Source organism: Pholcus phalangioides, unplaced genomic scaffold, assembly GCF_987345545.1.
Source record: "Pholcus phalangioides strain wild (caught in Gottingen) unplaced genomic scaffold, Ppha-v1.0 ptg000016l_1, whole genome shotgun sequence".
Lineage (NCBI taxonomy): Eukaryota > Metazoa > Arthropoda > Arachnida > Araneae > Pholcidae > Pholcus > Pholcus phalangioides.
In genome coordinates, this window is record NW_028301609.1 from 2,244,925 (window position 1) to 2,272,821 (window position 27,897).

The 27,897-nt window shown below is 35.8% G+C and overlaps 1 protein-coding gene across 1 annotated transcript in view; it reads left to right on the forward strand.

Moving 5' to 3' along the window:
* Positions 1-576: 576 nt before the first annotated feature.
* Ac76E (adenylate cyclase type 2 Ac76E) overlaps positions 577-27,897 on the forward strand; it is a 303,933-nt gene continuing 276,612 nt past the window's right edge. Inside the window, exon 1 of the mRNA XM_089245805.1 lies at positions 577-846. The gene's annotated coding sequence lies outside the window, so the exon portion shown is untranslated. The remainder of the gene's footprint in view (positions 847-27,897) is intronic.

The following is a 27,897-nucleotide window of genomic DNA, read 5'->3' on the forward strand; positions in this document are numbered from 1 at the left end:
AAATTTGGTGGCTTCAGAATGCGCAACGAAAAAACTTTAGATGGAAAAAGGTGATAACATTATCCGATAATTGAACGAATTTTTTCCCATGTTATGTTATTGCTGGATTCCGTTCTTTGCAAAACAGATAACAAAACCCAAATATGATAACATAATCTGTGATTTCAATAAGCTGCGTGACTGTAGTTTCAAATCCAAATCGAAACATTTAGAAACTCTGTGCGAGACAGAGATCAAATAATCGATGGTTGCACCATTACCAGCAAACGTATCAAAGGGTGATGAATGAATGTCATGGGAAAAGTTTTGCAACAAGCGGGATTTTCTATTTTTGTGTAAAAGAGCTGCTGCTGTCTGTGCCTTTCTCTACTAACTCCTGGTCCTCGTTGTACATACATTCATACTACTTCTTGCAATCATGATCCTAGTGTGAGATGATGATGATCCAAGTTTCTTGTTTCTCCCATCGGGCGGCGCTTACGTTTCCGATAGGAACATTGGGAAGGAAAAAAAAAAGAGTGGCTCTGGCGGGAAACTGTGTTCCACACACACACACTGAAGATCTTCAGAAAGGCTGCCTGCCACTTGTGCATCAAGTGGAGCGTTTGTTTGTTCCTCAACGATTCCCGGTGACGACGGCTCTTGCTGAAAGATTTAAAAAAAAAGAAAGATCTTGTATAGAGTTTGCTTCAACAACAACAAGAGAGGAGAGAGAAGAGTCCTTGAATTTATTATACAAGTATGGTGAAATCGGCACTCTCCGGAGATTATTTACTTTCAAGAACTTCATTCTAGTGCGAACAAAAAGTTCTTCTCACATGGATTCTGTCGACGATTCCTAAGAAGGTACAGCAACTTTTTTTTTTAAAGTTTCGATTATCTCATCATTATTCTTGAAATCTATTTATTGTTACCATATCGCAGAGCCGTCTTTAGGGGTATGCGTTCCATGCTTTGAGTGTGAAGGGGAGGGGGCACGCACTCACGGTAATAGAAGTGAAAAATCCCGTTATAACGAACTCAAAGAGACCTTAGAAATCACTTCCTAATAACGAAATTTCGTTATAAATTAATTCTAGATTTTTGCATTGCTTCTATGTAAACTTATTTGGGGATTAGAAAACTTTTAGTTAAAACGATATTTTCGTCATAACGGTATTCGTTGAAACGGGAATCGTTTCTACATGTCAATTACATTTTTTTTGGTAAGTTAACCCTGTCTTAGGGTATGGGCATGGCCCTACATGGGCAGGGCTGACAGGGCTCTTTCGTTAGGTCTTCATTTTCATTAGTTTTCAGATTATTCATTATTTGGATTCTTTCATTACATTCATATTACACATCATATTAATATATATATATATATTTATACATATATTCTATTCAGATTCTTTCATCAGGTCATAATTTTCATTGGTTTCGGAATTCTTTCATTAGTTTTTGAAATGTTTTCTCATTAGATCATAATTTTCATTAGTTATGAAATTATGAATAATGAATATTATTTCTTTCATCGGTTTAAAATTTTCTTTGGGAGTTTTCATCAGTTTGAAATTTTCATTAATTTTTGTGTTAATTTACATTTAAATTGCGTGTCTATATATTTTTTGAGTGTGGATATTTTCAGCATTCATCTACATTCTGCACTAATGTATGAATTTTCGCATGCCCCGATTCCCCGCCTTCCCTGAAACTTAAGACGTCCCTGGACCCGCAATTATCCAGCAACAAGTAAAGGCGTCTCTGCTATATCGTTATTTAAATTCCGTAGAGAAGCGATTCTCAACCGGTGCTCCGCGGCGATTCGGGGAAAACAATATAAATCACTGAATTTGATAGATAAATAAATAAAAAAGAAGCCTACAAGGTTCTGCCATAAAAATTATTCATAACAAAGGGCTCCTCGACTCAAACAGAGCTCTGCCATAGAAATTATATACTAAAAATGGCTCCGCGAGTCAAAAAAGGTTGAGAACCGCTGCCGTAGAGGAATGTGTACGATTTGCATGTGCGGTTAAGTGGTGCATCGGCATTTATACTCCGTGTAGCGACAACATGCAAGATTCAGCTATTATATAGATCAGGGGTTCTCAACCGGTGCTCCGTGTTCACCTTGAGGAAAATAATATAAATCAGTAAATTTGATAGAATAAATAAAAGAGGAGTACAAATTTCTGCCATAAAAATTATGTACAAAAGAGGGCTCTTCGAATCAAATAGGGCTCCGCCATAGAAATTATATACTGGATAGGGCTCCGCGAGCGAAAAAAGGATGAGAACCGCTGAATAGATCAATATGATACGGAAATTTCTGGTGTCCATTCGCGCACATGTATTTTATATCCGAAACTTTTAATATAGCAGCGCATCGGAAGATGATGGTAATCGATTTATTGCGTCTAATACTCAACATAGACAGGGAATCCGCAGTTTCTACAGCTTGTGGATCGCAATTGTTTTATTGATCAATTGAAATTTCGATACAATATCGCCCCCTCCCCCTCAAGCCAGAAGCATGAATTTGCAAATTCTTGGGGAAAAAAGAACGTGGAAAATGACGTTTGAATGTTTACCCCTACCCATGCTAACTCCATTTTTGAGAGTTATTTTCTTACAATGCTTTGTAACATATATTTCAATAGGGATACATATTCGCGTTTGTGGCAAAACTTACAATAGATCTTCTGTATATATAAAATTGATTTTCTGTCTGTCTGTGTGTGTGTATGTTCTCTATACAAATCTACAATTTTATATCGATCGTCACCAAATTTTGCATATATATACTAAACGATGCCGAGGAACGATACTAAGAGACCCGACTTAAACGATAGGCTACTTTAAAATTTCGTCAGAGCTGGGCAAATGTACCAAATGGGCAAAAAACTGTCGGGCAACAATGGTTTCTGGGCCTCAACAATCACTTTCGGAACGTTTACTTTGGTTACCGTGGTTCCCCAGCAATGCGTTTCAGACGTGTGGATGCCTTTACAATGGCTTGCCACTTCTTCAATAGTCGTCAGAATCATCATCAGCATCACTTTAAGGAACAGGCAAAGGATGATCCCATAGAAATCAGTGTTAAAATTGCCGATTTTACTGTAGAGATGCGGGAATTTAGTGGGGGGGTTTCTTGCCCCATGAGTAATTTTAAAAATTGTATAGAATTCTCGAATTTTTAAATACTGAGGTCGCTTAGAGATAAGAAGCCCAGAAAATTAATTATGAAGTAATTAGCCGGACCTGCCTTTTGAGTTGTATATTCATGCAATAACATTGATTTCAACTTTTTCATGTTTAGGATGTTTTTTTAAAATTAATTATGGGCCCGTAAAAGTCCATCGAAACATTCCACAGCTTTAATTACGCATTTTTGGAAGCTGAAAACAGGCAGATGGATAACTTGAAGTTCGGGGGGGGGGGGGGCATCGAAATACCTAACGGCCCTTAAAATAGGGGAAAAAAAAATGTATTCATTTCTACGTTTCTGGATTTGTTTCTTTCAAGAATCGCCATATTGGTTAACTTAGACACGGTTTGTATGTCCCCCAAAGAAAGAAGGGAAATCGCGTGATCCAAGAAGCCTCACTGGAAAAAACCCGGGCAGCGCCGGGTATTATAGCTAGTAGCTATATAAAGGCTGGAACATACTGCTTGTCGGATGACGCAGGATCGTACCAGACATTATACGGTGTGTATACTGGTCTGATGCGTTTTAAAAGATGCATTAAGACCGAAACACACTAGATGATGAATTTGTGAAATCTTAAAGGCAGGGCTGGACAAATCTCATGCGTCAGGTCACCATGGCGACTAAAAAATTTGTATTGTCACCTAAAATTTTCTTTGTGTAGTTACTAAACAGCAGGCAGCAGAGAACAGCACGAAATGTTTGGAATTTATAGCCATTCAACTATTACGTAAGCACCCATGGTGGACGGGGTTTTTGCATTTGAACGGGGTAACGTATAAGTTTACCAGGTGTGATGAAAAAAAATTGTGAAAACGGTAGTTTTTTAAACTTGAATTATATTTTTTCTCTCTCACAGAACGCTTTCTTCAAAAAGGGGGGAAAAATCCGAATCACACATGGTTTTTTAACTTATACCGGAAATATAAATTCTTCAACAATAGAAAAACTGACAATGTCTCAGGGTTTTGCTGGTGTCTACGAAATATGAAGTGAATAGGCTAAGATTTTTTTTCTTACTGAAAAATGAAGAAAAAAGTGTATCTCCGAGAATCCATACGGGAATGTTTCCCGAAGATTGTTCGGAAAAAATTGAAATTCCAAGGTTTAATTCTAGAATTGAAGTAAAGTGTAAAAAAAAAATATCTGCAGAGAAAGAGAAAATTTTATATACTGCAAAGTTGAAAATATGAGAATTAGGAGATGCATAAATTTTTATACCACCACCAGTAAAACAAAATTGCTAACAGAAATTTGTACGTTTATTTCGCATTACCGTTGTTTTCCTTACGTTGTTAAAATTTTCTTTACCTCTGCAGACCAAGAAAAAATATCGATGTAGAGAAGGGATGGTCAAATCGCAAAAAAAAAAAAAAATCTAATCGCCAAAAACATTTTTACCCGAAGAAAAAGGTCCAAAATAATGAATTTTTTTTTACATTTTTCAGGGCATAGTGTGTTCATGTTGGCAGATATGCCGCTATAAATTCCAAAAATTTCGTCCAATTATTTTCCAGGTGACCTGACGACTGGGATTTGTCCACCCCTGTTGAATAGGGATTATCGTTATATCGAGAGGCAACATTATTATCACGTATCATCAAATTTATGCTATTGTGGGCATCTTTTTTGAATCGGCATCGTAAATACCATCAAAAAAAGTTGCTTTTATGTATTTATTCGCCGCGATAAATTGTTATTCATTAGTTGGTTAATAAAATTAATTTGGACTCACTGCCCCTGTAAAGTTTTTACCGCATTGCACTTTTATGTCTTGCGCAGAAAGTAGCTAAAGCGCGTTCGGTGATCCTGTGGGTGCAAATTTACCGCTGTCATTAGACCAGTGTTTCTCAACCACTGGACCCTGACATCATTTGAACCGGGCAATTTTTATTCATTTATTTCCCGTTATTCATATGTATGGCCGGGCTTTCCAATCACAAAAAAGAAATCAACCAGGCCGCGGGCTTACAAAGGTTGAGAATTAGACTGCGTTACACTGCGTTAGACGAATTAAGAAGAATGAAAAATAGTGACTAAATTCAAATTAATTTCAAAACGAATTTTAGCAAGTTCTAAAATAAATTACCGTTGTAGCGGTTTTTCAAAAATATCCTAAAACTAACGTTATAGAAGGATTTATCGTAGTAAAGGATATCTTTGTAATGAGAGGAGTTTAACTTCGAACTATAGGCGATTCTAAACAAGATTCGAAAAAATATCGTTCTAAAGGGATTTATCGTTACACCGAGTATCGTTGTAGCGTGGTTTCACTGTATACTGAAAAAGAAGGCGAACCCTTTGAAATTTGGAAAACTTCTCAAGACTTCGAAAAAAAGCGAAAAATAGCAAAAATCAAGAATTTCAATTCTGGGTTATCTCAGTGAATTTCTATTCAGTGATACTTTTTTTTCAGTACAATAAAATTTCACTGATTGTTTTTTTTTTTAAATTGAGGTCGTATAAAACTTAAATTTTTATATTTCGCTCAATACGGCGATGTCACAGCTGAATTTTCCATTCTTGCTGATACTTGTTTCTTCGTTTCTCACTCAATTTTAGAATTAATCGAAGAATTTTTATTCCTTCCGGACGCTCTTCCCTTTATATCTAGAGACTTTTGAAATTTTTTACCTTAAAACATATTTTGGAAAACACATTTCAGGTATTTATAGCATTGCATTCGTTTCACTCCTATAAAATATGCGGTGAAAATTCTTTTGAGGCCGGGATTACATTATAAAGTTTGGTAAAAGATCTTTTTCAAAACTTGGAAAAAAAAACAACCCATAAGCCTATTTATTGATTACATTCGCTGGAATGTAACCGATACGGTTATTAGTTGTATTTTCAAGTTTTATGAAAGTGCTTTTATAAATCTTAAAAAATGCAATCAAATTCGTTGCATTCGCTCGAATATAGCCGATAAGACTCTATTGGTAGTTTTTTACAAGTTTTGTAAAACATATTTTATCAGATTTTAAAGTGTAATCCCGGCCACTTTTCTATAAAATGGTACCGGAGGTGAACTTTAATGACATTACTTTGATAAGAGTGATTGCCTCACAAACTGGTGAAAACAATATTAAATTTTAGACTACCTATGCCATTTTCTAGGAAAAAGTCATTTTTGTGTCAAATTTTGAGCATCATTCACGTAATATTCAAAATACGATTGCAAAACATCGTATTATTGTATAGCTGGTATCACACTGTAAAAGTTTCATAAAAGTTCTTTTATAAAATGTGAAAATGCAATCGATAAGAGTATCAGTTATATTCGAGTGAATGCAACTAATAAGGTAGGGTTCTTTTTTTTCCAAGTTCTATAAAATATCTTTTATCAAAACTTTTATAATGTAATCCCGGTCTATGAGTGAAATGTTTTCATTCAGCTAGTGATGATGCGGATTTGGTACCAAAATTTAAAGGATTTTATTTTTATTGTCATAAGTTACACCTGAATCTGTTGATGTACGTGTGAATTTTCTGAGATTTCTTTTACATGTCGTGTACGAAACACTGTAACTATACAAATACGTGTGATAGACCCTAGACTTCTGTTCATAACCTTGACAATATATGGCAGAATATCATATTAACATTTTGTAATGATACACTCAATGGGATTTTTATGAATCATGTTTCAATTTCAAGTGAAACGTCAATTGTAGCATTCTTCGTAAAATGCGTTTAAAGTTTTTATTCATAGATTAGTTGATGTAAAAACGCAGTAAAATGGGGCTTTCATAAAAAAATGGAAATAAATCGATATTTTTTTTCTAAAACGACGTTCTAAACGTAGTCGGATAACTTAACTTTCTGTGATATATATATATATAGTGTATTTTAGAATTTTGAGAGTAGAATATTCCCCCAAAATTCGGAAAAAATGCAAGAAAAATTCATTTTTCATTCCAACTTTCCAAACGGTTTTTAAAATTTTCCTGATCCGCATTATAACTGACGCAGCAGAAATCGCTAAACCTTCTAGAAATTGCAACCTATTTACAAGAAGAATATTCTTTTCTCGTTTTCGCGTGCTGATAATTGCTTTTCCCCAACACAAAATAATAGTAAAAAAAAACAAGGAAGAGAAAAACTATCGCTTCGGTTACTTATGCTGTACGCATAATCGTACCTCAACGGGAAAGGAAAAAAAAAACATCCTCTTTCTCTATCTTTCTTCCCTTCCGTTGTCAGACTTTGAACAAAAGCTGGCTCCACCCACCGGCTGCTGATTGACAGCACGGAAGGGGGGAGGAAAACATTTTATCAGGCAAAGCTCTCTGTACAGAGCTAGATAGTCTCGGGATTAACGGAAGGAGAGTTTTAAGAAGAGGTGATATCTCGGGATTGCCGCTGTAAGAGTTTAAATTAGAAAGACTTATTTCTCAATTTTGTTTCTGTGCGTGAGTCGAGTCTACGGATCTATTCAAGTGCGACAGAAAAATTCACATACTGTAGTTGTGTTTTTTCTAATAATACAACGCAAACAATTTCCGGATTTACTACATTATGACTTCGTTTTCATCGGTGAAATTCGTAGTCAAGGAATTATCCTTCAACACGTGAGAGAAACATCAGATTGATATTAGCAGCTGCTAAAATTCAAATGATCATTCTAGATCTCATTTGGATGACATCCGGGAGAGATATCGCGTTATCGTAATTCCCGGAATGGCCCATGAAATTCCTTTACCATGATTTATACATATCGACGGAACGTGTGTGTTCACTCGGATGACTCCATTTATTTCGCGCATCCGTTCCGATAGCAGTAGTGGTTTACGTAGTACCTGGGATATGCGCGTACCAAATGTATGTGCGTGTGTGGGCCATCATCATATCATTATCACTATGACCGAGTTCTAGAAAATGTCAAAGGAGGATTTTCCGCGTAAAACCCACTTAAGCTTGATTTCCACGGAACTCGGGCAGCTACAGGTCCATGTAACTTGGAATTAAGCATATCCCCACTAATGATCGTATCGGAATGCCAATAAACACAACGCTAATAAGAACTGATTATACTACTGATGAAAAGTTATTGATTATCATTAACAGATAATTGAAATGAATGAATCACAAGTCGTTCTCCTAATTTGGAAAGCCTTGAAGTCACGTAGTAAAGCATAATTCCGATAATTATGAAGAGAATTAATTAAGGAAAGAGTGTAAATATATATAGACCGTAAATGTCATTGATTGTTTCTGAGCAGTGTCCGTCAATACGCATCTTGATGCGTTGATTCACGTATCGAAATCCAATTTTACTCCTTCCGAATTTCGTTGAAGAGTGAAAAATACTTCTTCAAATTTCTTTTAATTTTTTTAATAGAGTTATTTCTTTGTTTTTCATAAAAACCCTCTCTTTTTAATTAATCAATTATTTTATTGGATGACACGGTTTCTGAGTGAAACTTAGTTGAGTACATATTATGTAATTATACAAATACAACGCCACAACAGGCAAAATGCCCAACGAGGTGGCTGAGAAAAATTAGGGCTAGGATTTTTATGACCTAAAAACCAACAGAATATGCTCCATAAAAAAATTTATTTATGCATCCCCTAAAAAAACTTTAAATATGCCGTAAAAACCTAGAAACATTCATTTTATAAATAAGCTGACCACGTTTCTTCGAAGAAATTACGGGACATCACCAATCATTGTTAAAAATGGTGCCAAAGGCACACAAATAAAATAGCCAATTGTTGCTAATATCGCCGAAAAAAAATCACCGATCATTGAAGTAAACGATGACAATAAAAATTGTGAATTAATTCTAATTGCAAATTAGGGGAAATGAAGCTAGCGAAGAAGAGGGAGCTTAGGAGAAAAATCCCTCTTCATTGCTCTGCTGAAATATGCAAAATAATGCTCTAAAACATGAAAATCTACCTTAAATTCTGGAAACCAGGAAAAGTACTTTTAAATTAGTGTGAATTATGAAAATATCTTAAAATTAACGAATTATGAAAATATCTTAAAATTAATGAATTATGAAAATATCTTAAAATTAATGAATTATGAAAATATCTTAAAATTAATGAAAATTATGAAAAATGCCTTAATTTTGCGGTCCAGAGTATTTCTTCGGCATTTCGTTGGTAGTTCGTACTTCACAGCACCTCCCCCGCAATGAAGAAGGTCACTGGAAGTTTTTCCTTTTGCAGATTTCGGGTCATTCAAGTATTACGTCAGCATCGGGGGGGGGGGGGGTTTGGATTTTCTGACTTTTGATGACAAGGGGGGAGGGGGCGTTTGAAGGTTGCTTACGTCATCAACCACCCCTTTCTGAAGGCATGAAATATTCTAAGCTGCTGACGAAATTTTGCTGACGGGGTAAGGGGGGGGGGGGGCTCAGTGTTTAGCCAACTTTTGCTGACAAGGGGGGGGGGTCGAAAATTGCTTAAAATCTGATTACGTAATACTTGAATGGCCTCTTTTGTATATAACTTATGAGTTCTTCTAAGAAGCCGAATTTACAGGGGAGGAGGGGGAGCCTTCCTATTACTGTAAGGGGCCGTTATGACAATGAGATATAGTCCTCCGACCACGAGATGAGTTTTCGCTGCGTCATGTCACGTCACGTCGGATGATTTTATTCAATTTTTTTTTGGTAAAACGATTGCACATCGAGAAAAGTTCATCAGTGACTGAGCTTTCACGATTGGCATATCCTTCTAGGATAAAATAGAATCGTTTGACGTGACATGACGTGCCGTAGCCAAATCTCATCTCGTGGTAGGAGGACTATACATTTGCTTCCTGATGCAGACCACCTCGACATATAGGACAGCAAAAAAGTTGGAATTACTGGGAAATCATGAAAAAAATGCCTTAAAATAACGAAAAATCATGAAAAATTCTCTATCGCATAAAAATAGCGAAATATGTAAAAGCATAAAAAAAATATGCAAAGTCATAGAAATCCGAACGCCAGTAATTATTCAAGTTTTCACGAAAGGGGTGCCGATATTTGATTTCCCTAAAAATGACTTGATGACTTTATGCAATTTTAATGCCAACTGAATGTGAGAATTTCTTAAAATATACCGGGTTTTTTTTTCTGTTTCAATGATATGCATTTATACGACGAAGAAAAATGAAATTTTGCCAATGTTATGATGACATTTTTATTGACCGTAAAAGCAGGGAATAGCTAAGCAGATAATGCACATAGTAGCGTTAATTTTTTTGGAAAAAAAAATTGCACGTAAACTCTCCAAAGAAAATATTTATGCAGAAATCCCATTTTCCAAGAGAATTTTCATGATTATTATTTTTTTCGAAAGGTACGCGACATTTTTGAGCTCATTATTCTTTTATTTTAGTCGTGTTTGGACCTTTCTTGGAAATACGATTGATAACAAAGGTAAAAAACGGTGCTCAACTTTTTTTTTGTGTTTTTGGAAAAATTCAATTTTATTGAATTTCAATGATTTCCCGGGTGTTGGTGGACTAAACCTGGTGCTTACGACGCTCTTTTTGTTCGGTAGATGTGCGTGCCGTTTAAATTCGTTGATCCAAATGAAGAGTTCCCATGAACATATTCCAATTCATCTTTGATCTGGGCAGCTTTCAAGTTTTTTTACATTTTTCCCCCTGCTAGGTGCTATATATAACACTGCTAACTACATAAAACAATAATTTTTTCTCATGTTTCTAAGGAAATTTTAAGGATTTTATCGGGTAATAGCTATAATACCCGGCGCTACCCGGGTCTTCTTCAATGAGGCTTTTTCGATCACGTGATAGCTCCCTCTTTCTTTGAGGGACGTACAAACTGTGCCTAAGTTAATCGAAATGGCACCTTCCTGCGCGAATTATGAAAGAAACAGATCTAGATTTAAAGAGTTGAAATGAATATACAGGGTGTTTCGAAAATAATCATCCGATTTAAAAAAATAATTATTCAGCTTTTAATCTGTTTTGACCGAATAATGTATAGGTAGAAAGAGGGAAATCTCGAGTTTCACGCAGTTGCCGACAGGTAATGCTAACGCTCTTCCTTCGGCCACCACCGCTAGTGTTTGTCAAGATTTTCTTTTCCCACAGTTAGAAACCGATTCGGATGACTTCATTTTCTAGTAGGATGGGGCACCACCACACTGGAGCTTGGACATTCGAGAATTTTCGAATAATCCCATTCCTAAATTGAGGGGAAAGACTACGTTTTGCCTCCCTTTGCCGAACTGATGATACGCATAACAGCAGCAGCGGATGCAAACATGCTCGCAAAAGTTTGGGGCGAATTTGACTACCGTATATAGACATATGCCGTGCATCCCAAGGTGGACATATTGAGCACCTTTAATTTGGTTTATAAAAAACTTTATGATTATCCATGTAATGTGAAGTTAATAAAAATATTCTTCGTAATATACGCATTTCGAATTGGGTGATTCTTTTTGAAACACCCTGTATTTTTTTTCCTTTTTAAGGGGCGCTAGGTATTTCGATCCTATTAAGTTATCCATCTACCTGTTTCTGTTTCAAAAAATGCTTAGTTAAAGCTGTGGAATTTCTTCGTCATCCTTTGCCTGACCCTCAAAGTGATGCTGATGATGATTCTGATGTCTATTCAAAAAGTCTCGTTACTGGGCGTATTGAAGATGTGGCAAACCGTTATAAAGGCATAAACTATTATACATACACTGGCAGCGTTAAAGTGACAAACCATTGTAAATGCATATACACGTCTGAAACGCTTTGCTAGGGAACCACGGTAACCAAAGTAATCGTTCGGAAAGTGATTGGTGAGGCCCGAAAACCATTGTTGCCCGACAGTTTTTTTGTCCATTTGCCCTGGCCTGACGAACTTTTAAAGTACCCTATCGTTCAAGTCGGGTCCCATTTGGTATATATGCAAAATTTGGTGACGATCGATCTAAAATTGTAGCCCTTATTAATTGCATTTTTCAAGTTTTAAAAAGGAACTTTTATTAAACTTTTATAGTGTAATACCGGCCTTAAATAGTTTTTTTTACTTTAGAGCAAAGGTGTTCAACTTTTAGGAGAACACGTCACGCGAGCAACTTAAGTGATCCGTAACTGTGCCACGGTGATCTGAAAATGTGTCGTGGCCCATTTAAGTGATTAAAATGTCTACTTAATGTGAGTTAATGTCCCGCGGGTTACTTGAGTGATCTGCAAATGCACTGCTGGCCACTTAAGTGATTTGTGCTGCGAACTACTAAGGGCTCCGGAACGGAGTCACCGGCCACTCAAGTGACCTATAAATATACAGCGGGTCATTCGAGCGATCTGTAAATGCACCGTGGATCACTTAAGTGATCTGGAACTGTACTGTCAGTCACTTAAGTGATCTGGAAATGTGCTGCGGGCCGTGCGATGGACCTGGGAATATGCCAGGATCTACCAAAGTCACATGTAACTGCCCCGCGGGTCACATTTGATCTGGAAATGTGCCACCTATTTAGGTGGCATTTAATTTTTACAAAATTATGTTTGAGGTCACTGGACACAGATAACTCCGAGGGGCCACATTTGGCCAGTCGGCCATGACTTTAAGCATGCATGCATGCTATTATTCATCCGGTTGCCACTCAGTTGCCTAGCGGTAAACGATCCTTAAAATATTTTGCAACAATGTATTGAGCATTGTATTCTTTAATGTAACTCTCGTAATACCTCTCCATAACTTTCCAGCTTTTGAACTTGATCCTTTTAAAACCAGAATTTTCGATCAAAAAAAAGGAAAAGAAGAAAATTGAAAGAAATTTGTTTTTAAAAATATTATGAGAATATTTAAACATAAAAAATATTTCTTTTTTTTCTAAAGACACAAACACTGTTAAAAAACACCTCATTTCCCGACAACATGATGAATAATTTGCCACTCGCGACAGCTCATTATTGTATATATCCTCATTTTTGCTTCATCTTGTGGGGGGAAAAAAAGGCATTATTCTTCAGTAAAATCCCCTTTTTATTAAAAAAACCGTTAGCGAAAAGGAAAAATTGATAAAAATAAGAGCACTAAATGAGCACTGTTATTAGCGACAACATGGTGGTAACCCATCACCTGCACGTACTTAGTTGAAAAGCTTGATAAATTGATGTCGAGCATGAAATAATTAACTGTCCTTAAGAAAAAAAAATAGCAGGATATATATTTATATAATACTCATACACATGCGTGGAAAGTTGAGATAAACCTTTCATTTCATTGTGCAATTTTCCTTTTCTCCTTTTTACCCTTTGTTACTAGCTTTTATCATTAGAAACAATGATCGGTAATGACTGTCATTTTCTCGCGAGGAAACTGCATCACTCGAATAGAATGGTTTGAGAAGAGACTGTTGCTCAGAAGGGATATATTGCCTATAGAGATATATCAGGAATGAGGCCATGCTGTGATCCAAGATTAGACTATTGATGATCTCTCTCTACCGGCTATTGTCATTCATCCGTATAAACAAACTAAAAATTGGGAGTGAGATGACGTTTCTCAGCCAAATAGATGAAGGAAAGACAATTTTTTTTTCTGGATTTTATGCCGAGGAGAACTCGGAAAGAAAACTCAACTTGTCTCCTCCAGGAATCGAACCCAGTCCTCTTTCGAATTGGGCAAAGCCAACAAGGCCTCTGTACTGTTTGTCATAAACGTCATTCAGACTACCTAGCCAGTTTGCCGCATTTTGAAACATAGCATCCTATTTCGTTTCTTCTTATTTTGGCGTAGAATCTTCTTGATTGGCTCACGAATACCGCATAGTGATTGGATGTGGGACATAGAAATCGCCAATTCTGAGCCCGATCATTTCTTTTCCTCACAACGATGATACTGGCGCGAGCAGGGAATTTTTTTCCCTGGATATTCTGAGGGAAAATGGACTACTTACTGACGTCACAAGTGGAGTGCGGGGGCCCTTCTATCTCTAGCAGGTGCTGGCAAAGTACGCTTTTTGCATATACACCACTGGGGACGCGACCAATCCTTTTTTATTTACGCATTGTGGCGAAAGGCGCTGAACTAGAGGAATAGTAGCTCCTACTTCAGTGCCATACAACACAGTGTGTAAATAAGTAAGGGCTGGGATGAGAAACATAATTCACTCTCACCACTGCCGCCATCTTGGGGGGGGGGGGCATTTGTTGAAGTTAAGACGAGCTACTATACCTCTACTTCAGTGCCTTATACGCCACAGTGCGTAAATAAGGCCCGCACAGGGGCGTAATGAACTTGAGCCAGCACGGGGCCGTCCCATTGACGGAAAAGAAATTAGGACCACAAGGCTTGGGATTCCTCCTTTTTTCAGTCAGTCAAATGAGGAAGGATTGGTCGCATTTCCAGTGTTGTATATCGATAGCGCGCTTGCCACGTTTGGAGGACTGGGTTAGATTACCGACACCGACGGAGTTGAGTTTTCTTTCCGAGTTCATCTCGGCATAATATCCAGAAAAAAATTGTCTTTCCTTGAATCTCAAAATTGTTTGGTGCTGTAATGCCCGAGTCCAATACGTTTAATACCCTCTCAAATTCAATTCAGTGGTAGACACATGTTTTTTTGTTTCTGTGCCATTCGACTCCTAAGCAAGAATTTCAACATAATTGCGTATGAATTTTTTTTTCAGGGCCATTTTAATGAGTTCAGGGATTCGAAGGCTAAATACATTTCAAAGCCTCCTATTTTCAACTTTTATAAAAAAAATTTTTTGGCGGTTAATACCAGTGATAGCGTGTTGAATTGCCGATAAGTGGAGATAATTTCATGATTAGCAAAAAAAATGAATGATAGGAAATAATGGGAGGAAAATCTCAATTATCCAGTTGCTGTAAGAATTGGGAGAAAATTTTCCCAGGACCGTCGGTTCAAGAATACTGATATACCTCAAAGAAAATGTGAGACTACAAAATAATTTTCATTAAAAATATTTTTTATGTGCTTTGATGAACTTTCTTGACGTCTTTCTTGTATGCAAAACAATGCATTTTCTTGAACTCAAACAAAAAGAAGTTTTTCACATTGACTTGACATTGTGTTGTATTTTCAGCAATCATTGATATCATATTGCATAATATTGAATATTCGAAGAAAAAGAGCAATAATATCTGATAATTTCGCCACGTAGAAAATTTCATGTTTTCTTCTTAACGCATTCCCAGAGTATCGTAACGAGTTTCCTCCGTCACGATTTTGATAGTGAATACCTATCTGATTCCAATTTGCATACGTACAACAAGCAAGTACACAGCCGGAATGCCGCTGAAATAATTTATCGTAATTTCGTTGCAACGATGCGTGAAAATGAATCACCTTCCGACTCCGGTAAAACTTTCGAGAATCCGTGATATTATTAAAATATTCATAACAGCGAATGCTAATAGCTACGCATCAGAAGTCATAAATATTTGAATACCACCGGAAATACGAACCTAAAAAGCTAGTCCGTGTGAAATCTACAGACTTATGTACGTATTTCCTTCAGGCGAGTCTTTCATGAAATAAATAATATATGGCACCCATTCCCCCCTCCCCCCGGTGAAAGTATTACTCGTTGTGGCAACCCCCCATCGCCCATGAGAATTTTTATAAGATCAGAAACTTTCACATAAGTATTACTGAAGTTACTGCAGCGAGAAAATTATGTTTATCGCACGTTATCCGAAAAAAAAGTTATCAATATGTAAACCAACGATTATAACTGAAAATACGAAAATTAAGACACCAAACAGCTGTTTCGATGCTGATATAACCCCTTCTTCAGTGGTAAAAAGTCTATAATAAGACTCCCTATACAATAACAAGGATGTATGACGCGGAGGAATACAAAAGTGGGCGTGACGGAACGAAGTAGGCAAAACATTGACGATTTCAGCATTTCAACTATGGGGGAAATTCCATCTTCAGTATTTTTTCCATTGTTTTCATATTTTTATTAGTATAGCTGCCTATCTGCACATACACAAATAGTGATATCGTGTTCTGCCTATAATTGCACCAACTGATGGGGGAAAATTAAAGGAAGATGGAAATAAACTTCGGTTTCATAGGTAAGTGCACTTGGTTTTATATGAAAAGATGCATTGATTTTTACACTGCAATTTTTTTTTTTTTAATTTCACAAATACAAACATATAATACACAGATTCAGACATGTGTTACACGAATACAAGTATGTAGCACACAAATCTAGAAATGTGTTACACAAATACAAACATATAATACACAAAAAAAAAAAAAAAAAAAAAATGGATGCACACATATTACAAACAAACACTTTGTAGCCTCAAGGGACTGAAAAGTCCTTCCAGCAGGCCTTAAGGAGAGAATAAGCTATAGAATATTTTTTCTTTCTCTTGCAACAGCATTATTTTATCTATTAGATATATATGTGTTCACAAATGTATTTTCGCTTATCTATATATATATCTGAATAATGTTCACAATTAAGTTGTTTTTCGTGAAGCTCAATATAATACAACCATCGTACACCACTTGTCTTATTTATTATTATACTCTTTTGCTCTTTCAATACTTTCATCTAAATGGTTTCGTAATCTATGCGTATGACGAAGTCAAAAATCTCATGATTTATGTTTTTATTACTATTAAATTGATTTTCAGTGTGAAAAATGTTTAATATTATCTTAGGGGCAATGAAGGAAAAGCTCTTTTTATATAATGTTTTATTTGGTGTTGGTACTTGAGCAACTCGATTATATCTATTTGTAGTTCTATTTTGATTTTTCGTTAAGTAATTTTCATTTAATCGCAATTGTAAAATTAGACACATGTAGTTTTCATTTCACATTCAATTTTTGTTTAATGAGCATAATTCAAAATAAATTAATTTTGTATAAATTTTAAAAACTTCATAAATATTTTTTTTGAAATCGTGTAGAAATCGCTCATTACTATTTGGGTTAGTATTTTTATGACCGACAAGCTGTCAAAATATGCTCCATAAAAAATGCATTTATAATGTGAGAATGTGGACGGGGCCGACCGCCATTTCAACTTTTTCCGGGGGGGGGGGGCAAAGAGTATATACTTAATGCATGTAATATATATATATTTAACCCGGGGGGGGGGGTGGACACTGTGAATGAGGAGTAATAAAATGCAATTAATACTATTTACATCATCAGTTTTTGCTTAAATATGAAAAACGAAATATGAAAAATCATACATCAGAGTATCTTAATCATCAAAGCGTTATAATTATCAAACAATTATCATAGGCTACTATTATACGAACAATAGTCGATTGATTCTATTGCTTTCTTGAAGCCTGGTTAAAGAAAATACACTTTATGTTTTTAAATAAAGGTCTCTTCTTCGAAACCCTGAAGTTCTTAAACAAGGAAGAAGCTCTGAGTATTAAAGTCTTGTTGGCACCTCCGATCTCCTTTGAGCTTCGACTCCATAATTGTGAAAATGCCTGTTTAATACAACGTTCTTTTGGATAGTACCAAGTTCATTTAAATTATAATGTATCGTCTGTAAAATATACTTTATTAAAATTTTGGGCTACGACCTGGTCATCTTCATTAATGTGGTGATTACTGTTGAGCTATGTATGTAATGCTACAAAGTCTTAATCAAAGGAAAAACTTTTAGGTACTGGTACCCTTGAAATGTGAGAAAACATGACAGAGCTGTAGAGTCATGATGAAAAATAATCTAATGAAAATGTTAAAGAAGTTATTATATGCTGTAAGTAATTGCATATGTTGGAAGGAAAAAAAATCCCTTCTAAATTTACAGAGTTTTTCTGTATAAAATACTAAACAAAAGTTTGCATTGTAACTGAATAATTATTTGATAGCAAACATATAAGTGCTCTTGTGAATTGTGATTGTAATATTCCAAATTATGCTCTCAGGACCTGTTTGTAAATTGTTTATTGAAAACTTGAAAACTTTAAAACTTTGTATGTATACATAATGTTGGAAAAAAATGCCATTAAATTTTTTTTCTCTAATTTTTACTTTATTTCTTGCATTGAAAGTTCTTTTCCAGCAGGTAATTCGCGGAAATATTCACTGCTTTGAATTTTTGAAGTGGAAGCTTTCACCAAAATGCAAAGCATAATGTTAGAAATGCATGTTGGTTTTTTTATAAAAATAGTTCCTCGATTTAAAAAAAAAAAAAAAGAGTATTTTTCTTGAACGAAAGTGAATGTTTATTTTTGTAATTTTTTTTTAAGATGAACAATGCATAACTATTGGCCGAAATGTGAAAAAAGAACGGAATGTATAGGTCTCTTTTTTTGTAATGCTCCCCATTGCTTTAATACGTTCAGGGAATGTTTTGCCTACTTCTCTCCAAAAAGGTGTGATGCGGTTACGTAGGGATTCGCATAGTCCTTACCCCACTTTCCTTATAGCGCAGTGGGTTGTATGACGACGGACGATGGAAATAGGCAAAGGAAGAGACTTGACATAAGCGGTACATCAGGAGCTCAAGCGTTCTTCCGTAGCACAACATTGCTAGACCAACAATCACCACTTTCGACTAATTTTGCCAAAATCATTCAAAAATGTTTTTCATCCCTCTGCTTACAAGGAAAGAGTTCCAAAGTGACGTCTTCAAAAATTTTTGAAAAAATTACCGCTGATTCTACTCACTTGAACATGCACAAAAGTATAAAAGAAATCCGGCAGAATCAAGATAGGTCATTAAAAAAAAAAAAAAAAAAAGGAAATAAAATATTTTGAACGCCAAGAATGAATTTTAAAATCTCGCGCGACTCGTGAGAGTTCCTCGTGTTAGAGTTAGTTACATCTTTCAAACAACGCATGATCAGGTACAGCACAGAAAAAAAAATAGAGAAAAGAAGCGAGAAAAATAACTAGTTTCTTTCTGGAACAGAAAAACTGGAGGAAAGAAAAGAAAGTGAACTTTTTTTATGGATATCACCCCAAAACGCACGAGGCGATGAGTAGCCAACTCTTCTCATATTTTTAATAATTTTTTGCGGCTTTAACTATTGCACTCCGCCGAAAATTTTTTTGTTTTGATTTTATGTGTTGCTGAGTGAGATGTGAATGCACTTGAATTTTTTTCCTAATTTTCTGAGGACGACACCTTGGGACCATTTCTTGTTAGATATCTTTGAGAAGCGCTTCACATTCATAAACAATTCTTCTTTGATAAACGATTTATAAAGCACTCCATATTTCTCCAATATTCGGGTCAAATTCTTAGAATTGTCCCCATCATTTCCTCTCCATCATCGATATACTCGTCTAACAATCGTAATCGTATCATCACTATCAAGCCAACTATTTTCTTCTGCCATCATCATCATCATGCGTCGGCTTCATATCAACCACGTGTTTTTGTTTAAGCGAGTTGTCTGCGCAGACTTTTTACCACTGAAAAAAATGGGGTTATATTATTCGTATTTTTGAGTTATAATCGTTGGTTTTCATCTTTCTACACTGTGCTCAAAAGATATTTCTTTTATATCTCGACGGCAACGAGTTATCTACTAAACCAGATATACACCTCGCTCATATTCCTCTGCGGAACTTCTAAAGAATAGGTCCATGTTGGAATGTGTGTGTACATGCGGAGAGACTTTTTAACGGGGAGATCTCGGCTCGCATTTGCGACTCTTGGGAACCACAGAAAACCAGCTTCAGCCGACTACCATTGTGGCGACGGTGGAGTCCAAACCCGGGTCCTCGTGATGCGACAACGAGTATTAATAGCCTTGTTGCTATCAGTATAAAACCAGTACCGTACAGAACAATGTGTGAACTTCATGACAAGTTGGGATGGAATCCCTTGTGCAGCCTGCACAAAAACGTTCATAAATGCTTCGACTATAGATTCTTGGTGGTACGAAACTAAACATACATTCGGTTTATATCTTTATCCTTGATCCGATCAAAAACCTCATTTTTTCGATCACATGAAATTCATCGCCTGGAGCATTTCCCATGTAGTAGTATCTTCTACTTCAATCTTAATTCGGAGTATTTAATTCATTCGACACCCGATCGATGGCAACGACGTGTATCAAACGAATAGAGAAATTGTGGTAAAAAATGACGAAACGGAGAAATGTTTTTTTTGGAGAAAGATCAGCGTTTTTTGATTTACACGCTGAAGTAGTTTCCTTTGTATAACACGTGGTATCTTCATGTGTTGAGGGAATAACACAATTTCGTTTTCGAGAATTTTCTAAAGAAAATCCAAACCAACTCAAGAATGGAGACGACTTGAATTTGTCGCATTTTTACGACGACAAAACCATGACACGTATTCGAAAATCTGAAATAAGCGTGATATTTACGATATCGCCAGGTTTTCTCAGTGACGACGATCATATACACATAAATGTTTATATACCCATTAATGCACGTATCTCGGGATGAGTAGTACACGTACACTCACTTCATATTATGTTTGCTGGAACTATTCTCGCGTGTAACTATTACGCACGTATTTTTCACCGACTAATGAAACTAATTAAATATTCACCGACCGTAGTTGTGATATTTCCAGACACCTGTTCGTTTGGATGAATTTTTAGCGTCAGTGAATTTTAAGGTTTCCTCTCCTCGTTTTTTTTACTTCTTTAGACGTGGCTGTTAATGAGTTTCTCCATTCAATGCTTATTAAATTATGAACACGAGAAAAACTCCATCCGAAACGGGAATAAACTCGACGGAACAAAACCGCGTAAACAAGAAAATATCTGACGAATACTTAGTCAATGAAACTATTCCCTAAACGTAGTTTAACTCTCATAAACAGTGTATAAAAAAGAAAAAAAAACTAAATAATTTTTATAATATATTGAATAATTAGTTTAAAAAAATAGTCTCATGTAAGTTTTCTTTTAAAAAAAAACACGTAATAGGAATGTCTGTGGTAAAGATTCCACGATTAATTTGAAAAAATATCTGAAAAGCAAGTGAAATTTCAACCGCGAAAGTATATTTTTCTAAAATCTGCACCTATTTTCTACTGTAGTAACAGTCGACTCCCTTTTTAACGAATATTGAAATTACGAAAAAAAATCTCGTTTTAACGGAAAGTTTTCTAATCCGCCAGATAAGTTTACATAGAAACAATGCAAAAAAAAAAAAAATTCTGGAATTCCTTTATAACGAAATTTCGTTATTACGAAGTGATTTCTTCGGTCTGTTGGAGTTCGTTATAACGGGATTCGACTGTATTAACAGCTCGCACCGCAATTTACTGGCGAACCGTTCATCCAAGAGAGAAATATACTTCTAATTATAGGAATAAAATATACAAATAACGTTTGGAGCTGAGATACGTCATTCATAATTAGAAGGGGTTCTATAGTTATTAAAATTAATTTTTTTTATAAGGGCACTCTGTTCTCAAGAAACCGATTAGAAAGTTGTTTCCCTGTCTCTCCTCACGCAAACAAAAAAAATTTATTCCACGTTTCCAGATGCAATATTTGCTGTGGTATTTGAATTCTAAAAACGGAGAAAAGTTGCTAAAGAACAGCATAATGAGTTTGTCCGTTGGTTTATGCTGTTCTTTCCCAACTTTTCACTGAATTTTGAATTCAAATATCTCGGCGAATATTGCACTTAAAAATGTGGTTAAGAAGGAAGGGGGGGGGGGGAGGGCTCAAGATAGAGACGGGGAACTTTCTAATTTTGTTTTTTAGGACAGGGTGACTAAATAAAAAGTGAATTCGTTTTATTTTTCAATAACCATACAACCCCTCGCAACATGACTGGCTTATCCGAGTTCCCCACGTTATTTGGATACTTTTTCCAATCGGAAGGATGCCTCTAGGATCAACGGTTCGCCAGCAAAATGTGGCCAAAGGACGATCCTTACTGTCCTGTATAATGAATATGTTAAGGTAAATGTGTTACATATCCGGTGATTGGGCATAATGGCAAGTTGTATTGTTCGTCACAATGTACTGTGAATTTATCACATTTACTCTGGTGATTATGTATCATTCTCTAACTTCCAATTAGAAAGTTGTTGCCCTGTCTCTACTGAGGACAAAATAAATAAAAAAAAAAAAAAAATCCACGTTTCTAAGTGAAATAAAATAATAAATTTATTTTAAATAAATTAATTTTTTAATTCAAATATTCGCTGAAATATTTTAATTAAAAAATCAGTAAAATGTTTAGAAAAAGCAGCATAAATTAACGCTAAAGTGCTTTACGCGTTGTTCTTTCCCAACATTTCTCCATTTTTTGAATTCAAATATTTCACTTTGAAACGTGGATTTCTTTTGTTGGTTAAAGGCATAGCTTTCCAATTTTTTTTTATTTTATCGCAATCTAACCCATAGGATCCTATGTTTTCCCCGTGGCTTCTACCACCCGCTGGAACATTCCATCGCCCCCCAGGGGGCGTTAATGCCCACATTGGGAATATTGGTTTAAGGAAAGACGGGACAACAACTTTGTTTGTTATTAAAAATCCGTATAAAAATTTTAGTTTTTATTTTATTTTAATAACTTTAATTATTTTAATTAACTGTTTTATTTTTGCTTCCCGTTGAGCCGATAGAGGACGCTAACTTTCCTAATGAACAGTAAAAATCTTAGGTATTGCGATCATTGTATATAATTAAATATACAATGTATACAAATATCAGTTTTCAATCGAAAACTATACTAATGTTGTAAAATAATAATTGAAATGATTCTCGCATAATCGGATACCCCGCGTAATCGGATATCGTGTGCTTGAATCGTCGATATCCGACTAAGCGGGGCCGACTGTACTTGTAGTACCTTAGCTATCGGCAACTAAATTGCGTTGTTTCGGATAAGTATTGCAGTGAATGATTTTTTTATGGGGAAAAAAAATCAAAAAAATCGTATTATGCACTTCAACAGGAGAATACATGTGGTATACACATATTGGCCATTTTGAAGAAAGAAATATTGAGGAAGCAGTGATATATATACAGAGCTGCTTTTTCTTCTCACCGCAAATTTAAACTGAGGAAAGAAAGGTTTACACCGTGTGAAATGTTTACCCGTGTTTTCCTTGAATAAAATTTCTTTCGTCTTAAAGGAATAGATACGCACGTTGGAAAAATCGAAGAGTTCTACACATAAATGCTATTTTCTGCCGGAAATTTTGTCCTTTTATCTTCCCGCGTTAAAGGGAGTTATTGAGTAACCTCAAGCTGTATAATTTTTAGAATTTTCGTAAAAACAGTCTCCTATATAAATATGGTATTCGTTCGGTCGACAGAGTTTTGTTTCAAAAATGTGTTGCGGATGTTATCGAAATCGACATTCATTTCAGTTTTGTGAGAGATGGAGATAAAGAGCCGACGTAACTGGTCGCATTGTCATTTCGAAGCTATAAAAGTTGATGGTCCGTGTCTCTGGGGAGTTCAGTGATCACGTATCACCATTTCCTTTCCGAAATCGACTACGTTTTATCATGGTTTCCCATCTTTTTATTTATTTTTTATCTGAAGTTCATCTGCTTTACTAAGAAACTGTTCTGATGAACATGTATAAATCGCCTATTTTGAAACCTTATGGCAGGGTGGTGCACACTGCACAATCTCCGGCCACCAGGCTCGTCAAAGAGTTCCATCCGGCCCGCGAAAGTTGTTCCAGTACAAAAGCATCAATACACACAACACTATAAGTGCCTAGGCTGACCATATGTCTTTCATTAAAAAGTACGGGATATTGTTGTCAAAGGCGAGTAAGTTGCCAATTAAAGCTTAAATATTGTCAAGGGCAAGTAAAGCTTCTATTAACAGCCGAAAAAAATTGTCAGAGGCAAGTGAAGTTGCCCACTATTGCTAAAGTTGCGGAAAAATCACCAACCAGGGGGAAATGATGGGTACTGCAAGTCAAAATGTAATTCACCAAAAAAAAAATATGTGAGACGAATATATTTATATGACTATAATTATACAAATACAAATACAAATACAACGCCACAACAGGCAAAATGCCCAACGAGGTGGCTGATAAAAAGATGCCCATAAAAATATGGTTGTCATATGTTTCAAAAATACAGCAACCCAATTAAAAATGCAATTAACACAAATTACAAACAATATATACACATGATAAAATATTATACAATGCCCATAAAGAATACTTATGGTTGTCTTATTCTAAGAATGGATAGCTTCTCGATTTACCCCAACATGTTTATCGTATTTCTTTTTAAACGTGTCAATTGTGTTACAATTTACTACCTCCGGGGGTAAGCTATTCCATTTATTAACAACCCTATTGGAGAAAAATTCCCTTCGACACCATAACCTTGCATTGTCCCTCACCAATCGATACTGGTGTCCCCTTGTAAAAGCAGTCGATTGGCGGTGTACTAAAAGTTCATGGTCCATCCTATCCATCCCATTGAAAATTTTGAACACTTCGATCATATCTCCTCGACACCTGCGTTCATCCAATGTAAACATATTCAAAAAATGAAGTCTTTCTTCATAACTCAAGCCCTGTGTGCCAATAAGGACACGCGTAGCTCTTCTCTGCACCCCTTCAACCAAGTCTATGTCCCTCTGTAGGTATGGTCTCCAAAACCTTACAGCATACTCCAGTCCAGGACGAACTAAGCCTCGAAAAAGCGGAAGAATGACTTTAGGAGAACGCGAAGAGACCTTTTTGAAAATGAGACCAAGCATTCTATTCGCTTTTTTGACAACCGCTGAACAATGTTCAGAAAACTTAAGTCGCTCGTCAATGAGAATTCCCAAATCGGTGACTCTAGTTGCATCCGGGATAGTGACACCATTCAACTCGTAAGAGAACCGTGGGTTGTTCGAACCAAAATGAGCGACCATGCACTTATCTACGCTAAACGTCATGCTCCATTCATTTGCCCATGCTGCAATCTTGTTTAAGTTGGTCTGGAGCAACTCCCTATCGCTTTCATTTCCGATTACCCCCATTAGCTTCACATCATCTGCGAATTTGCTAGTAATCCCATCGATACCCTGATCGAGTTTGTCAATAAAAAGTGAAAAAAGTATGGGGCCAATGACACTTCCCTGAGGAACTCCACTTGTGACGTCTGTCCAACCAGAGAATTCCCCGTTCACCATAACTCGTTGCGACCTATCTCTTAACCACGATTCTATCCAATTCAGCAAGTTGCCCCCTATTCCAATCTCGTGTAAACGCTTCAAGAGTTTGACATGTTGGACCCGATCGAATGCCTTCTGGAAATCAAGGTAAACAACGTCGACATTTTTGCTCTTACCCAAAGCCTTAGTCACGTAATCATAGAAGCAAAGGAGGTTAGTTACACATGACTTTCCCTTCCTGAACCCATGCTGATTATCCGATAATACATTATTCTCGTCTATCCACTTCACAAACTGCCTTTTGATGATAATTTCCAAAATTTTCGAGAGGGAGCTCGTCAAACTCACTGGACGATAATTAGACACCACTTCTCTACTACCCTTCTTAAATATCGGAACAACGTTAGCCAGTTTCCAATCTCTCGGGACGATACCCTCAGCAACACTACTCCTGTATATCTGTGCGACTGGCCCCAACAATTCATTAGCACCTTCCCTGATAATATATTATGTTATTTCAATATCATACATAATTAATTATCACAATATGATTATTTTTATAATTGTGAGGTAATTGATTATAAAGTTTTACAAAAAATGTGGGACGGCCAAAAAAATTACAAGAAATGCCCCTTGACGTACAGATTATATGGTTACGGTGTACACACGTTTCTGGCCAGCCAGCGATCAGTAAAAATACTGCATATCTGGCCCACGGACTGAAAAGGTTGTGCACCCCTCCTCTATGGAAATGCACTGCACTCACTTTCCGACTTACGAACAGACTCCGTTCGAAACTCAGACTTTAAATCAGTGGTTGCCCGCCCCCCAGTAATTTCTTGCTCTTGTGGTGTGTTACTCTCCCACGCAAATTTCGCTTTTTTGAGAAAAAAATTACATCCTATAATCATACGTGTATAAATTTCTATTATTTTCCTGCATCATCACGAGAGCTCGGAAGTTCAGACATTAAAAATTGCAAAAACAGTGAGGCAAAATGCACTAAAGATGCTTAAAATATTCAGTAAAAAAGGCATTCATTAATTATTAATGTAAAAAGAAAAATAAGTGAAAATCTAGAAATTCAGGGAGCTAAAGTGGCTAAAACATTTACTCCGTATGTGTGTTTTCATATTAGTTTATAATAACTTTTTATACAGTTGTTATAAACTAACAATAATTTTTCGGCATGATAGCCTAACCAAGTTTGTACTGTAATATCATGACAAAAATAAGTTATTGTGATCCTTCAAGCTTAAGTTGGGGGCGAAGTTATTCAGCTAGATACGTAATTAGATTACATGCAAAATAATGTCAGCTAAAATTGAAGAACAATAAGTAGTAAGTATATATATATGTTTTAATTAAAATCTAGACGTGAATTTGATGGTATGTTGGTTACTATCTTAAAACTATGTGTAGCAGAGATGAAAAGTCTTTGTCTCTTCCATGCTTGGCAATACCAAGTTTTACCAGATGTTGGTTTTCTAGACAGACATCTCTCTGAATTTATGGTAGGAAAAATTCAAAAATACAAATGCAAACACAACGGTCGCAACAGGTGAATCCGCCCAACGAGGTGGCTGAAAAAAAGATACCCAAGAAAAATATGCATGTCAAATATAACCAAAATACAGCAACTCAAAGTAAGAGCATATATCAATAAATTTAAAAAAACTAATAACTATTACTATTTTTTGGGGCTGGGAATCGCATTTATAGTTGGTTGATAAAAAGCACTTGATCGATTAATCGAATTTTAATCGAATATTTCCAAATGCCATTCATGCATAGAAAACGCAGTGTGTGTGTTGGTAACTATGTAATATTAATTGATGCTATAAAAACATATTCTATTAATTTCACGCATCTATCCACTGAATGGATGTAAATAAATATAGAAATAGATAAATAAATAAAGGCACCCGCTCTCTCTCTCTCTTGAATCTATTTAATATCGTCCCACTTTGACAGAAACATCAGTGTGCAAATTTTTAGGAAAACTTGGAAGACGACTTTTGAATGTTCGCTTTACCCATGTTACTCTATGGAAGTTTGTAAAATGTGTGTAAAAAGTGAAGATTTGCACATTCATGTCTCTGGTATAAAAGGGACGATATATGCTGAACATGCTTGTCATATCCTGGAATTTTTTAACTTGGATCTTGTCACTTTTTTTTTTTAAATCAGTAATTTTAGAAATTATCACTAGTTTTCGTTGAATCGACTTGTGTTTCCTCATGTCGAAAAAGTTGATCAAAATATTGATTCAAGTATTTTTAAGCACGGTCACTTATATACTTATATGTATAATAGGAACAAAATTTAAGACATTTAATCGGTTTAGTCAAATAAAATCAAGTAAAATTATAAATTGTTAATAAAAGTTTTAATCGAATTTTGATGGGATATATTGATGGAGTCGATAAACTCAACTAAAATTTTTACTGCGATTAACAAATGATTATGCTGATCGGACCAGCCCTAATTACTTTGTAATACATTGCCCGTAAAAAACATTATGGTTGTTGTGATCGCTTCTCGATTTACCCCCAAATGTTTATCGTACCTCTTTTTGCGAAGCATTTTTACAAAAAAAAACCCCATTAAAAATAAGGAAAAAAGGCATTTATAACATTTTGTCTCAACTTCCGAGCTATAATCATTGCAAATAAAA